Here is a 23,900-nt window from a genome sequence, read left to right on the forward strand (position 1 = left end):
AAACAAAATTTAAATGAACACAGATTAAATTGGTCTGCTTATAGTGATAGAAACCAACAAAAATATCATTCTGATGCATAACAAACATCACATCCCACTTCTCTAAGTTAAGTGGTAATATGCAGTTATTAACAGAAATAAAATCTGCTCAACAAATAAATCAACAAAAAACCTACCCTTTTGACATCAGTGTGAGATTGACACATGAAGGCAGAGAAAATCAGAGTTCATGCTCTCTCAAAACCATTAAGCCAGTTTATTCAAACTTGATTTGCTCTGTCTTTAGTACTCAAAGAAATGGGGAAAAAAGGGAGAGCCAGAACCTTAAATGACATTCCTAGAAATCCTATGATTTGCATGATTTTTGAAAACTCACTTAACCTTTCTTCAGGTCTCTTCTATTTCCCTTCCTTCCCCTCTGAGAGCTCAATAGTGCAGTAGGATATATATATATATATATATATATACACACATATATATACATATATATATACATATATATATATATGTTTCTTATCTCAAAGATGTGTAGGTCATATGCCCACAAGTTAATCGACCCCAGAATTATGGTTAACCAGGGTAAGAAATCTAATTTATGAGGGCAGACAGATCCTCTAAGTGAGAAGTGAGGAGAGTTAACCTTTCTAGGTTAGAAGGCCACTGTTCATATATGTACCATTTGCAAACCCTGAAATGGTAACTTGAAAGGATGAATTCACCTTTTTTTTATATGACTATTTTATCCTACCAAGGAAGTCATTCATGAGATCAGGTTCTCTGTTTGCAAGGTGTTTCCACCAAAGTTAATGAATAAATAATGCCCTCATGATTTCCTTGGTGTGGGAGTCCCAGTGTGAGAAATCCCTCTGCTAAAAGAGATCACTTTTATTATATTTTATATCATATTTTATTATAAAGTTGCTACTGATTGAGAGAGGTTAAATCCCAAAGCTAATAAGTATCAGTGATATGACTTGAATCCTCGTTTTCCTGACTCTTAAGTCCAACACTAAATTCTATTCAATAAGCACTTATAAATCATCTATTATAACCCTGGATATGAGGTACCAGGGATACAAAGATGACAATAAAACAATACCTGCCCTCAAGAAGTTTATATTCTACTTTAGGCAGAAGGAATCCACACACATGGAGGGAATGCATCTATAAGTGGGTACTATAAGTATAGGTAGGTACACACACACACACACACACGCACACACATATATATATGTATGTATGTATGTATGTATGTAAGTACAAAGTAATTTCAGGAAAAGGAGGGCATTAATAACTGGGAATCACTAGGAAAGGTTTATTTTGAGATAAGCCTTAAAGGGAACTAGGGGTTCCCAGAATTGGTGGTGACAAGAACAACCCAGACATGGAAGACAACATACCCAAAGATAAAAAGAAAGAGGGAGGGTGAGATGAAATATTGTGTAATAAGCACAACAATTACACCAGGTTGGCTGGAATTGAGTGGTGGATTCATGTATAATCTATTTAGAAAGATTGGAATCAGATTGTGAAGAGTTTTAATGACAAACAGTGATTTACTATTTATTTTAAAACCTTTATCAATGTTTTCTGCTTGTTACAGCACCATGTATCTCTTCCCCTCCCTGAGAACCATCCCATATAACAAATTGTATTTTTTTTTAGAGAGGGGAAAAAAACCCAGCACAACTGATCAATACTGTGAGAAAGACCTAGGTACATGTGCAAAGTGTAACACCTGTGGACCTCTCGCTTCCACAGAGAAAACTTCATTTGAGTCCCCCATGATCTTTATCATTTTTTTATATTTACTTTTACTTTTTTTTTGGTATGTTGTTCTTTCCATATAAATTGTAGTTACTATGTATCTCATTTTTTTTTGGCTCACTTCACTTCATCAGTTCAAACAACTCTTTCCATTCTTTACTTGATCAACAACCTTGTGAGGTAGGTGCTGTTGTTATCCCTCATTTTATAGTTGTGGAAATTGAGTCACATAGAGGTAATGTGACTTGCCCAGGATCACACAGCTAGTAAATATCTGAGACCAGATTGGAAATCAAATCCACCTGACTGCCTAGCAGTCTACCCACTGTATCACCAACTAGATGCCTCCTAGTATGGCTGTTCTAGAAGGATTTTCTCTTAGAGTATTTTAAAGTCAGGGAATGAACCATGTTACACAGTAACTTATGTCTAGATCAATTCATAGGTAAGATTAATGCATTAATTATCACAAGCCCTGAGTTATACTATAGAAAAAAATTAATCTGTGGAGGGCAGAGATTTGCAAAGAAGAAATCCATTTGAATTTGTTTTTCTCATGCTCAAAAGGCTGAGATATGTAATGAAGCCAATATTGTCGCAGAAAATCAGATTCCATTTCTCCTTTCTACTTTAGAGGAATTACTGCTTGTGCTGGAAGTTTTAGATAATATGCAAGGCCCAGGGAAACTTTCTTTAAAGAAAAATGTTCCCCTTCATGCTTTGAAAGTTTTATTCGCACTGTTCTTTACCAGATCATTCTCTTATTCTAAAGATAGAATAAGTTTATAAAATAATATGGTATCAGTTCAAATTTCATGGAAGCAAGTTAAGACCTCATAAATATTTTTTGGAATAGTTCTATTCAGGTGTTACATATTAATATCAATAAACAATTATTTACACATATAATGTAATTCAGTTTAACTAAGTACTCATTAAATACCTAATGTGTGAAAAAATGCAGGAGAAGCTATACATGGGGACACTATTAATACCCAATAGGGAAAAGCACAACAGACAATGGAAGAATGAGAAGTATCAGGAGCTGGTAAAACATAATACTATAGACAACAGTACTACATAATTTTGGAGAAGGAAATGGCAAAACACTCCAGTATCTTTGCCAAGAAAACCCTAAATGGGGTCACGAAGGGTAAGACATGACAGAAAGACTGAACAACACACAACTTCATAATTTGGATTAAAAGAGATTTATGCCAGGATCATCTTGCATACATTTTATGAAGAATGAGCTTTTAGAGACTATAAGAATTAAAGGGTTAATCAAGGGAGTTTTCTGATCAAGTTGGTGACATTATGGTGACTGATGAGCCCATATCTGCCCATTTTGACTTCTTCTTTTGTCTCCCACCCCCTTGTTATAAGCAAAAAAAAAAAAAAGTGAAATTTGCAAAGTCTAAAAAGAGTAGGATGAAGGACTAAAAATCAGAATGGCTGAAACTAAACTTTATTTTTGAAAACTGATAAGCTCCATGGTAATATAAGCATAATTCTTTAGGTCAATAGCAGCAAAACTAACATTATAAAATTGGAAATATGAAAAGATAGGTGGACAATTTCATGGGTTGGTAACTTTCCAAGATGGAAGATATGTTTGACCTCTCTGAAAAGGTTTCTACTTTGCTGTCAGTGTATCTATGTATATGTATGTATGTGCATATATATGTATATATACATAAATGTACTAGCATTAGACATGTTGCCTTACTTGATACAAAATATGTGTGTATATATATATACATATATATATATACATATATATATATATATATATATATATATATATATATATATATATATATATACTTTTTTTAGTATTTAGCAAACAAAATGCATTTATGTTTATATTAGATATCTACAACAGATCTTGAGAAATGAGTAGTATCTGGAATACACATACATGCAATGTTCCTATTTGGGAGGTGCTGCCTTGTATGCCAAGTAGAGGTTCCTTGGAGGTATAATTTTCTCAGCTAAAAGAAGAGACATAAGAAACACAAAAGACAGGAGCCTTGTGATATAAGGATGTCTGGAAGGTTGGAGCTCCTTGAAGATGGTGCAAACATACATCAGTGTTAAAAGACAACTACAACTGAAGGATGCTGCTAATGAGGCTTGATTATAATTTTCAGCAATTGGAGTATTGCCTGACATGCTGATTTGCTTAAGGACAATCTGCCTGGACAGAGTTGCTTCAATGTGCCTGCCTAATGCAATGCTGGGACATGGTGAATGTGTATACTCTTCCACTTTTAACTTCCTCTCCTTCCACTCCTTCCCATCCTCCCTCTGCTGCCTGGTGAACTGCTGTGATCAGCTTTGGGAATTTCCCACCCTTTAAAAATGATGTTTATTTACTGTTTGTACAATGGCAATGGATCTTATCTCCAAATAAAATCAAACTGACTTTTATTGAATTCTGAGTGTTTGCTATGAAGTGAATTTTCATGTACTTTGCATGTGCTACTCTGGTTTACACTCTATAGAACAAGACACCCCCCCACACACACACACACACACTGGATATCCCCTAAGATTCCCTTTCCCCATTCCTCAACTTTTCAGCCTGCTTTTGTGTGTTGTCTCTTTCCATTATATTGAGGGCAGGGACTGGACTGTCTTTCTTTTTATTAATTCAATCCACATCACTTAGAACAGTGCCTGACACAAGGTAGGAAATAAAGAAATATTTATTGGACTGGATTGAGTAGGAAGAGAAAACGTTGGCTAGTGGAATTTTTTTTTCAGAGTGTACTATAGAACAGAAAAGCCACTGGGAAGGGAATGGACAAGATTTCTTTCTTTGTCTGGGGGTTCTGAGTGCTAAATTCTATAAATGTTCAGCATAACTAGCTCACCCAAATGTCAGGGGAAAGGACAAAAGTGAACCAGTGAGACCAATTTCCTTGAACTTTAAAGAGAAACAACATTAAGCCTTTTTTGTTTTTGTTTTTTGTTTTGGTGAGGCAATTGGGGTTAAGTGACTTACCCAGGGTCACACAGCTAGTAAGTGTTAAGTGTCCGAGGCTGGGATTTGAACCCAGGATCTCCTGAATCCAGGGCCAGTGCTCTATCCACTGCGCCACCTAGCTGCCCCTTCATTGAGCCTTTTCTAAATTCTATGGTGACATAAAGATAGGTTTACATTTCTATGCAAAGTTCTCAGAAGTTTAGAATGTATTTTTCATAATACTGAAAAATATCTACATGACTTTTTTTTTTTTTGGTGAGGCAATTGGGGTTAAGTGACTTGCCCAGGGTCACACAGCTAGTAAGTGTTAAGTGTCTGAGGCCAGATTTGAACTCAGGTCCTCCTGACTCCAGGGCCAGTGCTCTATCCACTGTGCCACCTAGCTGCTCCTATATGGCTTCTTTAGAGAGTAATATATTCCCTAGAAGTGGATTGAATTCAGAAAACAAAACATTTTTAAACATCTCAAGTTCCTCCCTCTCCAAAACCAAAAGGAAATACCCCCCCCAAAAAAAGCAAATTATTTTCAACACTAATATTCTCCAAGGGGTGCTGAATGACTGGATCAAAAGACACACTGATTTCTACAGAACAAAATCTGTAGGTGACACAAAGGACAATGGAGAGATATACTATGGGCATAAATAGGCTACAACATTTTTTAAAATCCAGTTCTGTTATTTCATCACTCCTAGTGAGGGAATTCTTTCACCAGTTCAGGTGAGGAATTATTGAATAACCCATAGTTTTAGAGAGTTCCCAGGAAGTAATTAGAGGTTAACAACTTGCATGGGACCAAACAGAACTTGCTGAGGGTCCCATAGATAGTATGTGTCAGCCACAAATGGAACTCAAGCCATCTGACTTTCTGAGGTCATCTCTCTCTCTAGGAGATGCTGCTTCTCAGCCTGCACAATTTTTTATACCACTGTCACTTAAGAAGCACATGGGATCGGGGTGGCTAGGTGGCACAGTGGATAGAGCACTGGCCCTGGAGTGAGGAGTACCTGAGTTCAAATTCAGCCTCAGACACTTAACACTTACTAGCTGTGTGACCCTGGGCAAGTCACTTAACCCCAACTGCCTCACTGAAAAAAAAAAAAGAAGCACATGGGAAATACATACTAGGAAAAGTATGAAGAGAGATAGAGACAGTCTTAGTACTAGTACCCAGAATAAGTTGTAGAATATAGAGAAATGTTTCCAGTGCTTTGGGTAGATTCTCTATGGAGGATTTATGAGAGTTTGTGGCTATAGACACAGATGGGATGGTATAGAATGAAGTTATACTCCATTTTCTCCTCTCTGAAACACTGCCAAAAGCCCCAGTGCCCAATTCCTCTTCTTATTCCCATATAATTTTATTTGAAGGGGAAAGACATCTACTTTTGGAAGTTTTTTGTTTGTGAATAAGGGTTCTTAGAGCAATGAGGCAAAAGGAGATAAGGAAATGAACCAGAGAAAAGGTAATTAAGTAGCTTTGTGGTATAGGGGGAAAAATCCACCAGATGTGGATTCAGAAGGATCTTTGTTCAAATGGACCAGAGCTAAAATCCTGCCTCCAATATTTAATAGCATCTATCTCACATGGTTGTTCCAAGAAGCCAATGTGGCAGCATACTATTGCTTTTAATGTGATATAGAAATATCAACTATGATTTTAAAACTACAGGACAGGAAAGGAAATGCATCTCCTTCCCTTGGTTTCTTTCTCTTTCTGAAAGAGAAAAAAATCCAATTCTTTATTGAAGAACACAGATACAGAATCGCATATTAGGATACACTCTACCGAAGTCTCCCTGTGATGCCTGTGCATCACAGGCAAAGGAGGAAGGAATCCCTGCATGACACAGTATAAAGAAAGGTTTTTGATGGGATTCAATCTGCATGATTAAAAGAAGTATAGACATGAATGAGATCGGAGATTAAAGAAAATATCGGAATAATCTTAAAACTGTCCCCAAAGAGTAACCCCAGGCTAATATTCTTCATATTGCTGAAAGGAATAGAGTACTCCAAATAAAATATTATAAAGACCTCAGTTGAAATATCACCTCAGACACTAACTTTTTGTGCTACCCTGGGCTAGTCTCTGTAACTCAGTTTCCTCATCTGGAACATGCTGATAATTGGAGCACCAAATACATAGAAGGTGTTCTAAGGATTGAATGAAATAAGGTACAGAAATTGATCAGCAAACGCAAAAGCAAAATATAAATTACTTCTACTATCATCATCACCACCACCACCTACCAACTATTTCTCAATACCCAGCTTTTCTATCAAGATTTTCTTGACTACTCCAACTAATGCCTCACTCATATCCTTTTCCTCTAAACTCCTACAGCGTCATAACCCACAATTTACCATTTAATTATATACTTTTTTGTATTGTTCGTTGTTTCATTTCTACTAGTTTCATCTCCCCAACTAGACTGTAAATTCTTTGATGGCAAAGAAGATTATGCTTTAGATGTCTTTTAAATCCTACAAAGCACTTGGGACAATACCAAGCACATAGCAGGTGCTCAATAAATACTTGTTATGTTGAATTGGTTTGACTACCATTGTGCAACTCACCAATCTCAAAGTGCCTGCCCACCCCACAGTAAAATTAAGAAAAATACTAAGAATTCAGTAGCCATCAAATATTTTATTTAACAGATGTTTCTTTTGTGTTTTGTCTGATGTGTCTTCATAATTTTTATTTCTTCTTATTGTTGCTATTATAACATAGTAGAAAGAAATTATAGGGGGCTGAGTGGTTGATTTACTCCTGAAGCAGAAATCTTTGAAAATATTGGAGTAATTCATGTTTTTATAAAAGTATATAATCTTGAGTATGTAGTGAAAGATCAACTTGTTCCCTTGGATCTTAAAATGGAAGTAGTAAAAAATGCAAAATGATTAAAAATTGTTATCTGTTTCTTCTCTAACATCTTGTTGACCAGTGAGCCAGAACTGTATAAATTTTACTTTCTGGAGGATGCATAGCCTTTTCAAGATGCTCTAAACACTCGTCTATACAACTTTCCTTTATAGCATTGGAATAAGCAGTTCAATTTGTTTGCCAACTGGACTACAGAAGTACCATGGGCTTAAAAAAAGTCTAACTCATATCTACCTGCAAAGAAACAAAGACAGCAGTCTATTACACAGAATCTTCATTTTAATACATTGTGCGTCTGCTCAAAGGATCACATAATGAAGTAACTTTAAGAAATGCCTGGTATGTCAGCCTAGCGTTACCGGGGGCGGGGGGGAAATGACATGTTGACAAATTTTCAAAGCTGTCAGTCAGGAAGGTAACAATTACAATATTCACAGACACAGGGGCAAAGGTGGTAACGCTGCTGACAAGATGTCAATGATGAAAGTGAAGAAATCCTGGTGACCAGCTCAAGTTGGGGCCTGACAACCAACTCACGTAACAAAAAGGAACCAGTTAGATGAGGTTGAAAGTGATGATGGAAAATATTAAAGGAGATAGGAGTGAAAGAAGGTGAAAACAATCAAATTATATTCTAGGTCTTTGAACAGATGACTCAGAACTTAAGTAACAATATAGCTACCAGTATATAATTTCCTATTAGTTAACATGCATTTCAGAGAGTAGGGGGTTTTTGTTCCAAAATCAGAGGCAAAGAGACAACAGAAATAGGTAGTTTCAGAAGGTGGAGGGGAGTGAGTGAGAGTTAAAACATGTTTTTATAAAACTGGTTTTATATGATTATATAATATCTAGTAAAATTGTTCCTACTCTGTGGTAGCCTGGGAGTGGTAGTGGGATAGAATTCTACTTTTTCAGGACTGCTCTTTCTCCTACTGGCTGAGATGGCTGCTTTTCCTCTTATTTGGTACCCACCCTCTTCCTTAGGGATACTCTAATATCTGCAATCTTACTGAAAGCTTCCATTTCTCATGTAACCTGTATAAATGATACCGCTACCTTAGGACTTCATAGATGGAGAATCAATCAGAAACCTCTAAGTTGGACCCCAGCCATACCTATAAAACACCTGACTCTTTCCTACATCCCTGCTTTACTTTAATACATGGTAGAGACTAGGAAAGGACTAGAGTGAAGTGGTATTTGTCTTTGAGAAGGAGGAGTGACTAAAAGCGGTAACAGAAATAATGCAGCAATAGCAATAGTAGTAGCAGTTTATGTTTATATAACACTTTAATTACAAAGTGCTATACCTGCAATATATCATTTGATCCTCACAATAATCCTGGGACGTAGGTACTATTATTAGCCACATTTTGCAGATGATGAAACAGACTAAGACGAAGCAACTTGGCCAAGCTGTGTTTGAGGCAGAATTTGAACTCAGGTCTTCCTGATTTCCAGGCCTGGGATTCTACCTACTGTGCTACCACGGAATATTATTGGCTGGTTTGTTTCTTCTGCTAAAATGTTCCCCAAAAAGCAGCTGCAATAGATAAGGACACATCTCAATGTGTCTTTCATAACTTTGGAGTTCTACTGATAACATGAATCTGACTTTTTGACTGTAATGACTCATTTCTTTTATGCCAATCACAATCCCTCTATAGTAGAGTAGATGGTCTTCAAAGATAACTGTGGCTGACAGTTTGTCATCCTCTGCCCATTATTTAAGTGACTCTCTTGAAAATTGCCTAGACTTTGTTGTTCAGTCATTTCATTCATGTCTGACTTTTTATGACCCCATTTTTGGATTTATTTGTTAGATACTGGAATGATTTGTCATTTCCTTCTCCAGCACATTTTATAGATGAGGGAACTGAGGCAAATAGAGTTAAGTGACTTATCTAGGGTCACACAGTAAGTGTCTGAAGCCAAATTTGAACTCAGGACGATGAGTTTTTCTGACTCCAGGCCTGGCACTCCATCTACTGTACCACCTAGCTGCCCCCCTTGTCTAGACTAGTCCTTCTATAATGTAAAAATGGCCCATCACTAGTCCCATTCTTAACATCATAGTGGCTTGGTAGAATGTTTCAAAGCTTGCCTCTCTGCTAATATAAACTCTAAGAATCCAGGGTCACTTGCATTCTGCAATGAGGCATCATAGGATAGACTTCGTACAGGGTATTCTAATGGAGCATCCTTAGTTTGCTTCCTGTAGTACAAAACACTGCGAGAAAGAAGCCAACAGGAGAACAACTCCCCTTTCTGTTATAGTTTTTCCTTTGTAATAATCATACCTAAAATTTATATGGCACTTTAAGGTTGGCAAAACACTCGACATTTGTTGTCTAATCTCCCCTCCCAATATGCTCGAATAAAATGTCTAAGGCAGTATATGAACTCAGGTTTTTCTGATTCTGAGTCTTGAAGTTCTCTATTTCTTATACCATCAAGTTTCCTCATTAATTTTTCTATGCCTTTATTTTCTCATCTCTTTCTGTCTCAGTCTCCATCTTTCTTGGTGACTCTTGTTCACAAGCAAAACGTACAAAATGTTAAATGACTTCCCCTCCAAATAAAATAGTCTGCTTCTAATCTCCATTTACTCCAGTTTTCCCATTGCTTAGGAACCTTACTTACAAATAAACTATGCAAAACAAAACAAAAAATGCCCTTTTCCTTCAAATAAAATGATATGCAGAAAACAAAAATGGAGTCCTAAAGAAAATGTTTAGAAGAGGGGATGATGGAATAGAACTTTATTCTATTCTAGCTGTGACATGGGGAGAAGATATTTTCTTCAGAAATAGTTTTCTCAGCAATAAAAAAATTATAAAGTTCACACTTCTAGGAAAAAGTGGGAAGATATGGGCAATGATTTTCATTGGCATTCTTCGATCAAGTCTAGCCTCTCTTTAAAGCCCATGTTGGCCTTACTTCATAGTATAAACGCCACCACACTTTCTGCTTGTCTCTCCTGATATTAAATCAATTAAATATTGTGATTTCACCTCACCCAACCTTAGCCTGTGACTTGAAACTTTCTTCTGAAAATGAATCTTAGGAAATACACAGTTCATGAAAGACCAATAGTTTAAATTCCTAGTCATTCATGTACTTAACACAAAGAAGTGTCAATTTTCACAGTCCATTAGAAACAATGATAAACTTCCCTAGGCAAGGTAGAGAGACCACTGCTGATTCAATGCATGACTTAGAGAGCTATATATTTCCATGGTATGCTTTACAATTTGAATCACATTCAGCTTTTCAGATTTTAATACCTTCAGTGTTGGCCAAAAATTTGACTGAATTCTTCTGCATCTAGATTTTTGCCATTGACAAATGGTGGTGTTCTTCAGTTGGTTGCCATGGTGTCAGCACCACATTGCCCCAGGCCCCAATACCTGTGAAATTTGTCTATGGAAGCCAGGAACAGGATAGCCAAAGTGCACCTGGTGAGACAACAGCAGCTAATTCCACTCATAACCTGTCAACCGACACCAGGGGCAATTCTTTTTTTGACACGACTCTGATTTCTCTGGAGCTATTTTTCTCAACATTCACTTTTTCTTGAAGCATCTGCATGTGATAGCACCTTGACAAATCTGCATTACTAGGGCCCTAACATAGAAACTACTGCTTTTAAGGAAATAGTTTAATTTTGCATTATTTTTTCTAGTCATTTTCTATGACATAGTTTTCTATGTCAGTTTTCTAGGTTTTTTTAAATTTTGTTTTTGATGGCCTGAATTTTCTAATCAAGTCAATAAATAGCATACAAATTTATGGTATAGTGATAGTATCTACTTTATTTTAGGAATTTATATTTATATTGGGAAAATTTCCATTCCACCCCAAATAGCTAAATTCACAATATTATCCATTTTTGTCCCTTGATTTTCCTTTAATTAAAGTTTGTTTCCTCTATATCCATTATATAATATTAAAATCTATCTCCTTGTCCATATAAATGGAAGAGGTACCACAACATTAATATATTATTTAGGAGTTAAAGTTTTAGCTTATTAAAACACAATATGAAATTAAACTAGACATATAGTAAAAGGTGGCAAATTCAGTGGTTATTACTGCTGATTTCTTTGCGTGTATATTTCTTAAGAATCACAATTTGCTTAATTTTTTTTAACTGACTTTATGTCAGTAGATTTACCAACTTCCCTGCCCAGGGAATAAATAATGAGATTTCTTGAGCTCCTGCTACTAGTTTGGCTTAATACCACATAGTATCCTAATGATATAATGACGATGTCAGGAAGTCAGGGGAGGGGAAAAAAAAAAAAACAACTTAGCACAGAAACATCATTTAGCCAAGATGCATTTCAATATTAACTCTTCTGTGATTCTATTGTCTCATGCAGAATCTGGTATGATTTAAAATGGTCTTTTTATTGATATTCATTGTTTCCAAACCTGACAGTGGTCAAAGATTTATACAAATCTTCCTTTAGCACAGGGTTTTAAGAGTATACTATATATCTTAAATCTGAAGGGTACTTTTTGAGTAGGTCTTAAGATTTTAATAAAGTTGTCATTCTCAAAGCCTTATTATTTTATAGTGAAGAGGGGAGGGGAGGCAGTCCATTCGATGAGGCTATTTTTATCCAGAACACTAGGGGATTCAAAAATTAACAGCACACTATTGAGCACACTCTTCCTGATGGCCTATTCACTCGCCGAGTGGTAGAGCACTGCAGTTTGGCTTTCAATCATTATCCCTTGTAAAGGAGTCCCTTGCCTGGCTAGTTTTGTAACTAGTCCCCATCCTGGCAAACTAGCTGCCAAATGATAGCCTTTTATACCACAGCAGCCAAATATCACAGGGACTGAACACCCAAATAAATGCCTTTTGGCTACCCATTCATCTAACAGCTGGAAAGACGACACTTGACATTTGGAAACTTTCCTGTGAAGACTGCTGCAAGGCTTTCCCATTAGCTTCCTGGTGAGACTGTAAGGTCGAATAAGCTGCCTCAAAACCTGCAAAGGGTAACGAAAAGGCTCCGATATCAAGTTTGTTCAATTTAAATGTCTAATTCTCAAGTCAGGGATTCTTCAGAGATTGTTGAACTCACCAGTATAATTTATAACGAAAAGTAAGTTCTTTGAAGAGAATGAAGTTCTATTTTTTAAAAAATAGTGAGCAACTATTTGAGAGAAAAGATACCCTGGAATAAAAGAGACTTAGTAGCAGTAGATGTCTCTGAACTAAATACAGAAGTGGGAAGAAGGTCAAAGACAAAGATAAACTCATAAAATTCTGTGCCCCCCAAATTTAAACCTAGTCCTTTCCCTGATGTTTGTTTAGGGCCAGAAATATTCTCCCTTAGGATAAGGACAATGGTGTTCTACATGGTGCTTATTTCTTAATAATGCCTGTTAAAATAATATGAATAGCATGAGTCTTGGAAAAAAATGTTATGCAATGTACAACTAGAAGTATACATCTTTCTTCAATGTATGGTTCCGTTTTATTTTATTTTTCATCCACAGATATTTTTCTCTAGCACAAAGACATTTCATTTTCCTTCTACTTGCTAGAGATATTTTGAAAGACTGCAAATCAGAAAAGTTTTCATTAGAGGGTTCCGCCCTGAAGATAATTCTGAGGCCATGTCCCTCACGTAATCTAAAACCATAAAGATGGCAGGAGTCTTGAGATTTCATTTATTGATAAGAATACATCCATTTTCAATTAGCTTTTTAGGCAATGATCCATTTGCACTGTGTTCAACTTCAAACCCCCGCTCTTCAAAGTATTCTTACAACTGTTTGTTCCTGTTTTGTTATCTCTGGAAGTCTGGAGATTGGGGATTGACAAGAATGAATAGACTTCACTAAATGTCCGGTCACACATCCAAATGTGGATGAAATTAATAAATGCTCAAAAAAGGAAATAAAAACATTTCAGAAATATGCAGAATGGCACTAAAGAAATAGAATAAATGAAGGACTTGAGGCTTGGTCTTGACTTAATCACCATGGGTGACTGAAGTCACTTTGAAAGCAGTCAATTGAGATATTCTGAATCTCTGCTCATTAGCAGCACCAGCAAAGATAGAATCCTGCGGATGTATATTCCATGGCACAGTTATATCACAGAATACCAATAAAAAGGCAGGGCAGACTTTCTTATACCTTCAGGCCAGTTGACTCTATTCAAGAGAGACCCAGATTATGAGAAGATGAACAATTATTTTAAGAATTTAATTGTTTCCCCTTCAATACTGAAACCCGGATAACAATGGCTATCATATGCTTACTGGTACGCTTTGTAGCATAGGTATGTGCCCATTTGGTCCTGAAATCACAGGCTCATTTCACATAGTCTATTGAATAGCGATCAAGTGGTAATGACTTTCTGTCACTCTGGACCTGGGGCAGATCTGAACTAGTGACCTGGAGGTGAAAGGTTCTATATTTCATTACCAGTCCCCTGAGACATCTACCCCCTTTTTAGAACTGGCGATTCCTTCATGCTTCAATCAAACAGTGCTAAGAACAACTAAGCACCCAATAACCCTCAAATGGTAAAGAAATAGGTGCTTGACATGTTTTAGAGTAACATTGTACATATCATTTCTAAGTATTCCAAACCTAAGCATGTTCTGATATGAACACTACAAAGTGGAATGTCATTTTAACTTTTAAAGAGTCCTACTGTCAATACCACTGTCAAAAAGTATTTAATCAGCACAATTACTGAGATTAGTTAGATGCTACACAAAGATAACTATTCTCTGATAAAGGACTTTGCTACACAAAGATAACTATTCTCTGATAAAGAGGTAGAAGGGACCTCTGATATCGGGTGCAACCTCATTTACAGAAGAGGAAATTGAAACCTAAGGAGTCAAAGTGGTTTACCCAGGGTCACACAAGTCAGAGGTGGGATTTGAATTCAGATACTTTTACTCCTGAATCAGGCACTCAATACACAGTACCACACTGCCTTAAAAACATAGCCTTAGCTCTCCCTTCAAAGCAAAGCCCAGCTATGTCCATATAAAGTCCTTCATTAGGCTTCTTCTCTTGAAAATACATTGTAGGGGCAGCTAGGTGGCATAGAAGATAGAGCATTGGCCCTGGAGTCAGGAGTACCTGAGTTCAAATCCAGCATCAGACACTTAACACTTACTAGCTGTGTGACCCTGGGCAAGTCACTTAACCTCAATTGCCTCACCAAAAAAAAAAAAAAAAAAGGAAAGAAAGAAAGAAAATACATTGTATTATTTTGTATTCTTTTTTAACTTACTCGCACGCATTATGTATTTCTCCTTCTATTTTTCTTTCTTATATGTCCAGTACCAGGCAAAATGGTGGCTCATGGCAGGTGCTTGATAAGTGCTTGTTGAATTAAATAAATGGCTCCCACATGTCAATTATTCAAATTGTACCTTGGGTAAACTGCTTACAGGATTAGACCAAACTTGTTTCATCAGAACAGGGACATTATATCATTAAGCAAATTCTTCCTCTAATAAGTTGACCTCCCTCAGAGAGAAGCAACATGGATTCAAAAGGGTATCATTAAAAAAGGTTCATATATTTCACATAGGGTCCTGTTATACCAGTATAAATAAGAATGAGGCTATTTACAAAGAACAGGCAACTTTAACTTTGGTGAGATTCTCTGTGTTTTCAAGTGTTGATGGAAAAAAACAAACAAACATGGAACACTGGATTAGAGAAAGTAGAATGAATTTCTCCCTTATTAAGAGTTGTCTAATTGGTTATTGCCATCTTCCCCTCCATCTTGAGGTCGGCTCCCAGTAGGAACACTACAAACTGCAAAAAATTGATTATTTGAGATTTTTATGGCCCCATCTTTTGGCTGGAGTTTGAGGAGACCTCAGTGGGCACACTAGCCTGGGGGCTCCGTGGGCAGCATGGTGCTCCACCCACTGTTTGCAGCCGTCGCCATGGCATTGGCACCTCAAGTCATCACCACTTGCCAACTCCTACATGGGCCTGGCAAAATTATAATGATTGGAAGCCTAGTGAGGGCAGTCATGTAACTATCAGAGTGGCCAGCCAATTGGCTGGGGGCTGTGTGTGGTCAGCCTGGGGTCTGCTGGGAAGAAGGGAGGATTTCTACCATTCTAGCTTGAAGTTGGAAGGGGACAGGATGCTGCTGTGTGTTCTCAGCTGATTTCTGGGTGGTGGTGTTGGTCAGGTTGTATAATTTCCCTTTCCCCATTTTATTTCCTTTCCCTTAATCCTACTGATCCTGTTTGTGCTTTTTAAAAATTCGTTCTTGTTAAATAAATCCTGTTCTGTTTTGAGGGAGGCTGCTGGTCTCCTTCCTTGTGGCGAGCCGCTTAGCTAGCACTCCCCAAATATAAATTGGTCCCCACAAAACACAAACATACGCATATGCATATAAATATATACATATACATATACATATATATATATATATAGAGAGAGAGAGAGAGAGAGAGAGAGAGAAAGACACAGAGAGAGACAGAAAAACAGACACAGGCAACTCTTTAAAAGTCAAAATTCCATCTTATGCACTTTGATATGTTCATATCAGAGAGATATTAGAATAAATAATAAAGGTATAATGAATGCTATTTTTAATATTTCTCTATAATACTTAAATTTACTTCTGTTAAAGATTTCTTTATTAATTCCATCTTACTGGGTGTTTTTTAAAATTGTTTTTCTTTCTTAATGAAAACAAAGGAATCACAAATTGTTGAGGGAGGTATATGTCTCCTGTAGGCCATGTAGCCTGCTTTCATTGGTGTGTCTCATATAATTTAGTAGGTGACATATACCAGAATTTCTTAAGTAAAAAGCCACCTCCATAAGATTCCAAAGTGTGCTTTGTATACTTCACTAAAACTGATTTTTTTTTAATATTCCTTTTTGATTTTGTGTAAAATGGCTGTAGCAAGACTCCAGTAAATTCCTTTGTAATGGAAGTAATACAACTACCAGTTTATAGGGTCTCCTCCTTCAACAATCAGTCACTCATTCAATTAACAAGCATTTTTTAAGAATTCCAAGCATGAGGGACAGCTAGAGCAAATTCATGGAGACGGAAGATGGAGAACTATTAACAAAGCTAGTGAGGCTGTATGGCTGGACCATAAAGTGAGTAGAGGTGATTATTATTGAAAGATAGGAAAGGGAGCAGGTTGTGAACATCTTTAAGTACCATGTAGGGGAATTTACATTTGACCTGAGGAGACACTGGAATTTACTGAGCAGGAGGGTGACATGGTCAGACCTTCATTATACAAAAGTCACTGGATTGTCTTGGGGAGAGACTTGAGGCACAGAATCCATTGTGCAGACTATTGCAATAGTCTAGGTGAAAAGTGATGAGGATCTGTCCTAGGATGGTGGCTAAATGGAGAGTCAGGGATATATATGAGAAAGAATGTAGGGAAAGTAATGACAACATTTGGCAACTAAGTGGATAAGTGGGCAAGCAAAACAGAAGGACCAAGGATGACACTAAGTTTGAGAATCTAAGTGAGCATCAATATATCAAATTTATACAGGATTTCTTGATAAAATAATAATAGAGATGATTTTATTTAATGGTCCTCTCATCATTATTTTTAAAGTGACTAATAAAACAGTATTAAACATTAAAAAGTCATAAAACATGCATTTGACACTGTCATGGAGGTGATCTAGCACAGAAGATAAACTGAATCAATTAATCAGTTAAGTAACATTTATTGAACACTAACTATGTGCCAGGCCATGGACTAAATATTAGGAATACAACCAGTGAAAAACACTCCCTTTTTTCCCAGGAACTTACATTCTATGAGAGATGAAAGGTCTACATGTGGATATATGCAAAATTACATTCATACTGATATGTAAGAAGACTTGAAAGGTAGGAAAAAAATTGTGTGGCTTTAAATGCCTAACAGAGAAATATGTTTTATTCAAGATGCAATGGGAAGCCGATGGAGTTCATTCAGTAGGGATACAATGAGGTTTGAGTGCACTGAAATCTACATGAAGGAAGGAATGGAAAGGAAAGAGATGAGCCAGGGAGACAAACTGGAACACAACACTAGGCTGGACACGAGATGATGGAGTAAACTAAGTCAGATGCCATGTGAAGAGTGACAAGGGGTCAGATATGAAAGATGTTATAAAAGTTGAATGAACAATATTTGAAATTGATTGGAAATGAGGGAAAGTGGCGCGTCAAGTGTTGAGTTTGTGAGCCTATAAGACTAGGAGGATGTTGCTGAGCTTGAAAAAAAATTGGGAACTTCAGAAGGAGAATTAGGGTAGGGAAAGGGGGATGATAAATTTTGTTTTGGATATGATCAGTTTAAGATGACTATCAGACATAGAACTGGAAACGTCCAGCAAGCTGTTGATGAAGCAATGTAGCTGAAGAGAGAAACAGAGGTTTTCTATATAAATCTGGAGTCACATGGAGAGAGATGATAGTTAAACCCATAGGAGCTGATGAGGCCATCAAATGAGAGAATGTAAGGAAAGAAGAAAGGCAGACTCAGGAAAGAGCACTGAGGTACACCTAAAGATAAAAGGCTTGATAGAGATGATTGGAAGTCTGGCTTCCACTATGATATTGTCCAATTAATGTTGCTGACACCACAGTCTTAATCTTTTACATAAACCTGTTGCTGGTTCCACCATTAACATTGGGAGCACTTCTCTTTTTCCGATTTCCATTATGAACATAAAGGGTCTAGTGACAATGTATTATAAATTTGAAGCTCAGTTTCTCTATGTATTTTTTCATATGTTCCAATCTTTTATTTCCCACAGTCAATCACTTGTCAAGCACAGGTACATTTTGATAATGAAATTCAATTCAATAAGTTTTGCTTACGCAAATTTATTTTGTTCACACACCATTCCAGATTACACCTGGGTTTTTCCTTGTCAAAATTTCATGACTCTTCTAATTCTAAACTATCCATTTTTTATTCCTGAATATGATGAGGCTAATAACTTACTCCTAAACAAAGGTTTACATCTGATCTGATTCTTTCTGATAGTTCTGTAGAACTTGACATTGCCATGATGCTTATCCTCCTTTAAATTTTGTCCTTTCCTTTTGCTTCTTTGACAATATTTCAGACTGGTTCTCTTCTCATCTTCTTGTCCATTCTCTATTTTGCCTGGCTCTTCCTCTTCTCCTTACCATCTAACCTGGACATCCTACAAGACCTTATAGTCTTATGTGAATCAATTCAACTGAATTCAATAAACACCTGTTTCATGTCAACTACATGGGAGGCACTGTGGCTTAGTGGAGAGAGAGATGGCCTCATGTCAAAGAAAATCTGAGTTCATGTTCATCTTCTGATGTATCCTGGCTGTGTGACCCACCATTAGTAACTGAAACTTTCAGTTCCCTGGTCAGTTTATAAAGGTCATGCACTGCAGAGAAGGTGCTAAGCTGTTTTGATAGATGGGTTTCCTCCCTGAGGGCTCCTTATTCTGATGAAATAACATATTTGGTCCAAAAATATTTAAAGTCATTGTGCTAATTACTAGGAAAATAATGACAAAAATAAAACAATGCCTTTCCCTCAATGAGGGATGATGATACAGCCTAGCCCTTACATAGTACCTACTATTTGACAAGAACTGTACTAAGCATTTTACAAATGTTTAATTTATGATCTTCACAACAATGTTAGGAGGTAGGTGGCATTATTATCCCTATTTTGCACATGAGGAAACTGAGGCAAACAAAGGGATGAAGTGATTTGCCTAGGGTCATCGAGCTAATAAGTATATGACACCAGATTTGAAATTAGGCCTTCCTAACTCCAAGCCCAGGTCTCTACTGGAGGGATATAGAATGCACCCAGATGAAAAAATTATATATCTATATAGATATATATATACACACACATATATAATGTATATATATAATGTGTGCACATATGCACACACATATATGTGTGTATATATACACATATGTATCTATATACATATATGCACATGCATGTATATATACAAATCTATAATAAACGTATATTATGTATATGAATTATGAATATACAAATATATATTTTCAAATATCTATATCTATGAAAATTTATTTTCAGGAGGGAGAAAGTACTAATAATTATGGGAATTAGGAAATTCTTTGTGTGGGAAGTACTTGAGTTTGAACTTGAAAGGAACTAAAGATACAAGATGTAGAGATGTGAAGGGAGTACATCTTGAGTAAGACTATGGAATGGCTTGTTCAAAAGCATCAATAGAGTCTCTTTTTTTCCAAAGACTTCCATTCAATTGGTTTTCCATGTACTCTCTAGTCAATGTATTGTAGTGGAATGAGCATATGATCAAATGACATAATATCTGTAAAGTGCTGTGTAAACGCTAAGTGCTATACCAACGTTAGCTTTTATTAGTAACTATTTATTAACAACTCAATAAATTAAAATAAACCAACAACAATATTAATACCTTAATAATCAGTATTAGTTTGATTTTAAATCACAAAAGATGTGTTTGAATCTAACTTGTTTTTCGATACTTGTTATCTGCATAATTCTTGACAAGATGCTTAACCTCTTTAAACCTCAATTTCCTCATTAGTAAAATGGGCACAATACTTCTACTAATTACTACAAGTTTGCATCAAGTGCCCCCAAAACCGTAGTGTTTTACGTGTTTAAAATCATTTTGAAACTCAACATGACCAAGACACATCATCTTTCCTCTTCACTATTCTACTTCCATGTCTGATAAGGCATCAACATGTCCCTATAGTTTTAATTTTTCCTATATTTTTTCCAAGTCTAATCTTACAATTTTGTTCTCTCAATATCTATTTTAGATAGAAACCTTCCACTTTCACTGCCTTAATCCACACCCTCATTTCTTCATGTGTAGATTAATTCAGAAAACTTCAAGTCTGATCTCTCTGCCTCTAAGTTTTTTTTTCTTTTTATTTCAAATTGGTCCTACATAATACCAAGCTGATCTTTAAACTTACCTTTTATCATATCAATTCTCTTTGAAAGAGCTTTAAAGAACAAAATTCAAGAATACCTTAATGGACCAGGTTGCATCAATTCATACAGTGGTTTTTTTTTAATCCATAAGGCAAAGATAAAAGAGATAATAGCCTGAAAATTTTTATTTCAAATAAATTTATTATACCTGCTTATAGATATTTACAATATCTATGCATTTCCACAGATAAGAGAAATTATAGTAACATACTAAAGTTTTAAAAATTTTTCATCTTTCAAAGAATCTCCACTACTTATGAAATAAAATTTAAATTCCTTATCTTTGCACCCAAGGTCCTCTATAGTATTATTGTATCTAATTTATCTGATGTTATCAATCAATCCATAACTTCCACTCCAATCTAAAGCCCACTCCAAAATGCATGTTTTTCTGCTAATATTATCCCCCCATTCAAAGAATAGACATTTTATAAGGATCACTTCAAATCCTTGTTTTCCAAGAATTCTTTCCTTATAATTCCTTATAATTGATCATCCTGCTTCCTGACCATCTTCAGCTATTATAATCTATGTTAAATATTTTACCTTAATTATATCATTCAACTTTTTATTCTAAATTTCATTTTATTATTCTGTAATTGTTTATTATCTTTTGTCTCACTATAAAACCCTTGAACAAAGAGGCCATAACATTTGCTTCTTTTCCTCATCTCTCTCCCTTGCCCTTTACTTCATTATCTATATAGTGCTAGGCACATGGCAGCCACGAAATATTTTTTGAATAAATTACCTCATCAGACGTGGGTAAAGGAATATATTCTTTACAAAGCAATACAAAGTTACTTACTAATAACATGATTTTATCTATATTCAATCACTTAAGCACATGCATTAATCTGGAGTGTATTGTCAGTAATTCTTATTTACAACTTCCCCCAAAGTATAACAGCAAATATGCCTAGTAGGAAATGTGGACCCCACTAATATTCTTTTTTCTATTTTTCTTTTTTTTAATGAGGCAGTTAGGGTTAAGTGACTTGCCCAGAGTCACACAGCTAGTAAGTGTTAAGTGTCTGGGGCCGGATTTGAACTCAGGTACTCCTGACTCCAGGGCCGGTGCTCTATCCACTGCGCCACCTAGCTGCCCCTGTACTAATATTCTTATAAATAATTCAAGTGAGCTCACTTTTGAGTCCTTTAAGAGAGGAAAGAGAGTAGGACCAGCTTAACATGAAAGAATGATGAACAGTAAATGGAGAAAACATTGACAAGGGAAACTTGCCAATACAGCTCAGAGAAAGCCTAGCTACCCAGCTGTGAGGATAATCCAAATGTCTTAATGAAGGTCCCAATTCAAACAAGCTTATTGATGTGGAAGGTGTATTGACAAAGCAATCCTAACTATACAATTGCACTGGTGGCATGTATGAATCCATACTATACTGTGTGAATTAATTAGCCCTTAAAGTAGAGTGAACTACTTCCATTCATTGATAGGTTAGATCACAAACTATCACTTCAATACTCAAAAAGATCAGACATTTCACTGACGAACATATTCCCTTTCACAATGCAGTTGGACATCCCATAATGCCTACTCATTTTGTGTGTCTTTTGTCTATTTTCTTCTATCAATTTTATAAGATGCCAAGAAAGATTAAGAAAAGTCTTCCTTACGTTGGGTGGGTCACCTCTGGAGAACTTAATGATAAGCACATTGAGACCATATTTTTCTAGACCCCGTGTTATAGTAAATATATGCTATACTATGGAACACTGCTGATGAAACCCTTCCGGTATCCTACTTATATATTTATCATCATGTTATACATTAATATATAGATCGTTCCCAGGATAGAGATAAAGATAGGGGAAAGGATAGGGAAGAGAGAGAGAGAAAGAGAGAGAGAGAGAGAGAGAGAGAGAGAGAGAGAGAGAGAGAGAGAGAGAGAGGGAGAGAGAGAGAGAGAGAGGGAGAGAGAGAGAGAGAGAGAGAGAGAGAGAGAGAGAGAGAGAGAGAGAGAGGGAGAGAGAGAGAGAGAGAGAGAGAGAGAGAGAGAGAGAGAGAGAGAGAGAGAGAGAATAAGGAAATTGGGAATAGGGATCAGTTTGATTTTTTTGATTTGATGGAAAATGGATTCAGGAGGACCTGAGTTCTAATCTGGCTTCAGACACTTGACACTAGCTGTGTGACTCTGGGCAAGTCACTTAATCCTCATTGCCCTGCCCCCCCCCCAAAGTTGTATCTCCACTCTCCTTAACAGTTAAAAGTGTGCTACAAAAACAAAAAGAAAAATAAACCCAAACATTTGCAGATCTTTTCTGTATTTCATCCACTTGTTTTCCTTTGACGTTCAAAGTTCAGTCTCTTATAAGCTTTTTTAAGACTTATTTTTCCCTCACATTAAATGATCATAAACTAATCAAACTATTTTGTCCATGTGATAATAGCCTTCTTGTGCCACATCTCCATCAGTGTCTGAGATCTAACAGTGAATGCTTATAATGCTAATTATTATATTACATAAATTGCAAATTTATGCAACAAAGCATTGATAAGCATGACACACATATTATGACTTTTTGGGGTGATGGCAAATTGGCATTATTTATGCTGCAAGTAAACTAACCATATCACTAGTTCGTTACTTAGGTTCCAACTAATTGGAGCTTATGGACATAATTCATTAAAGAATGCAAAAGAAAAAAAGACCTTTAGATGAGATGGTAAAAAACAAAAAACAAATTTTGAAAGCTTGTTATGGAAAACAGTTTAAAATGTGAAGACAATTTGGAGTTAGAAAGAGCTTTACCTCCATTGCTTACATGATTGACTTTAGTTTGTATTCATTACTATATTATATATTGTAAAGTAACACATATAAATGCATTTTTTTGTCCATTTATATGTTTCTTCTCCCACTGTCTTTGCTCATGAATACTTTTTACCCTGTTTAGTACTTTGCACCTAACACCATCAGGAATGCAGAAATAATTTGTTTGATTTAGAAATGATTCAAGTGCCACAGTGGGAATTGTGCTTCATACAACCTACTTGGCTTAGCTGGTTCAGTAACTCCACATTCTCTCTTCTAGCACCTTTTTTTTTTTGGTGTTCCTAAGGATAGCAGGATATTGGAGATGAAATACCTTGAACTGAGTAGAAATCCATCCCATCCCTCAAATACACCCCTCTGTCAAATCCTGTGGAGTTTGTTTTGACTGGAGAATTGGTGGGGCTGAACTGTGAGCGAACAAACTATCCCCTCAT

The 23,900-nt window shown here is 36.2% G+C and overlaps 1 protein-coding gene across 1 annotated transcript in view; it reads right to left on the bottom strand.

The window, feature by feature from the left end:
• DPYD (dihydropyrimidine dehydrogenase) overlaps nucleotides 1-23,900 on the bottom strand; it is a 1,058,206-nt gene that overhangs the window by 516,619 nt on the left and 517,687 nt on the right.

Source organism: Dromiciops gliroides, chromosome 4, assembly GCF_019393635.1.
Source record: "Dromiciops gliroides isolate mDroGli1 chromosome 4, mDroGli1.pri, whole genome shotgun sequence".
Taxonomy (NCBI): Eukaryota; Metazoa; Chordata; class Mammalia; order Microbiotheria; family Microbiotheriidae; genus Dromiciops; species Dromiciops gliroides.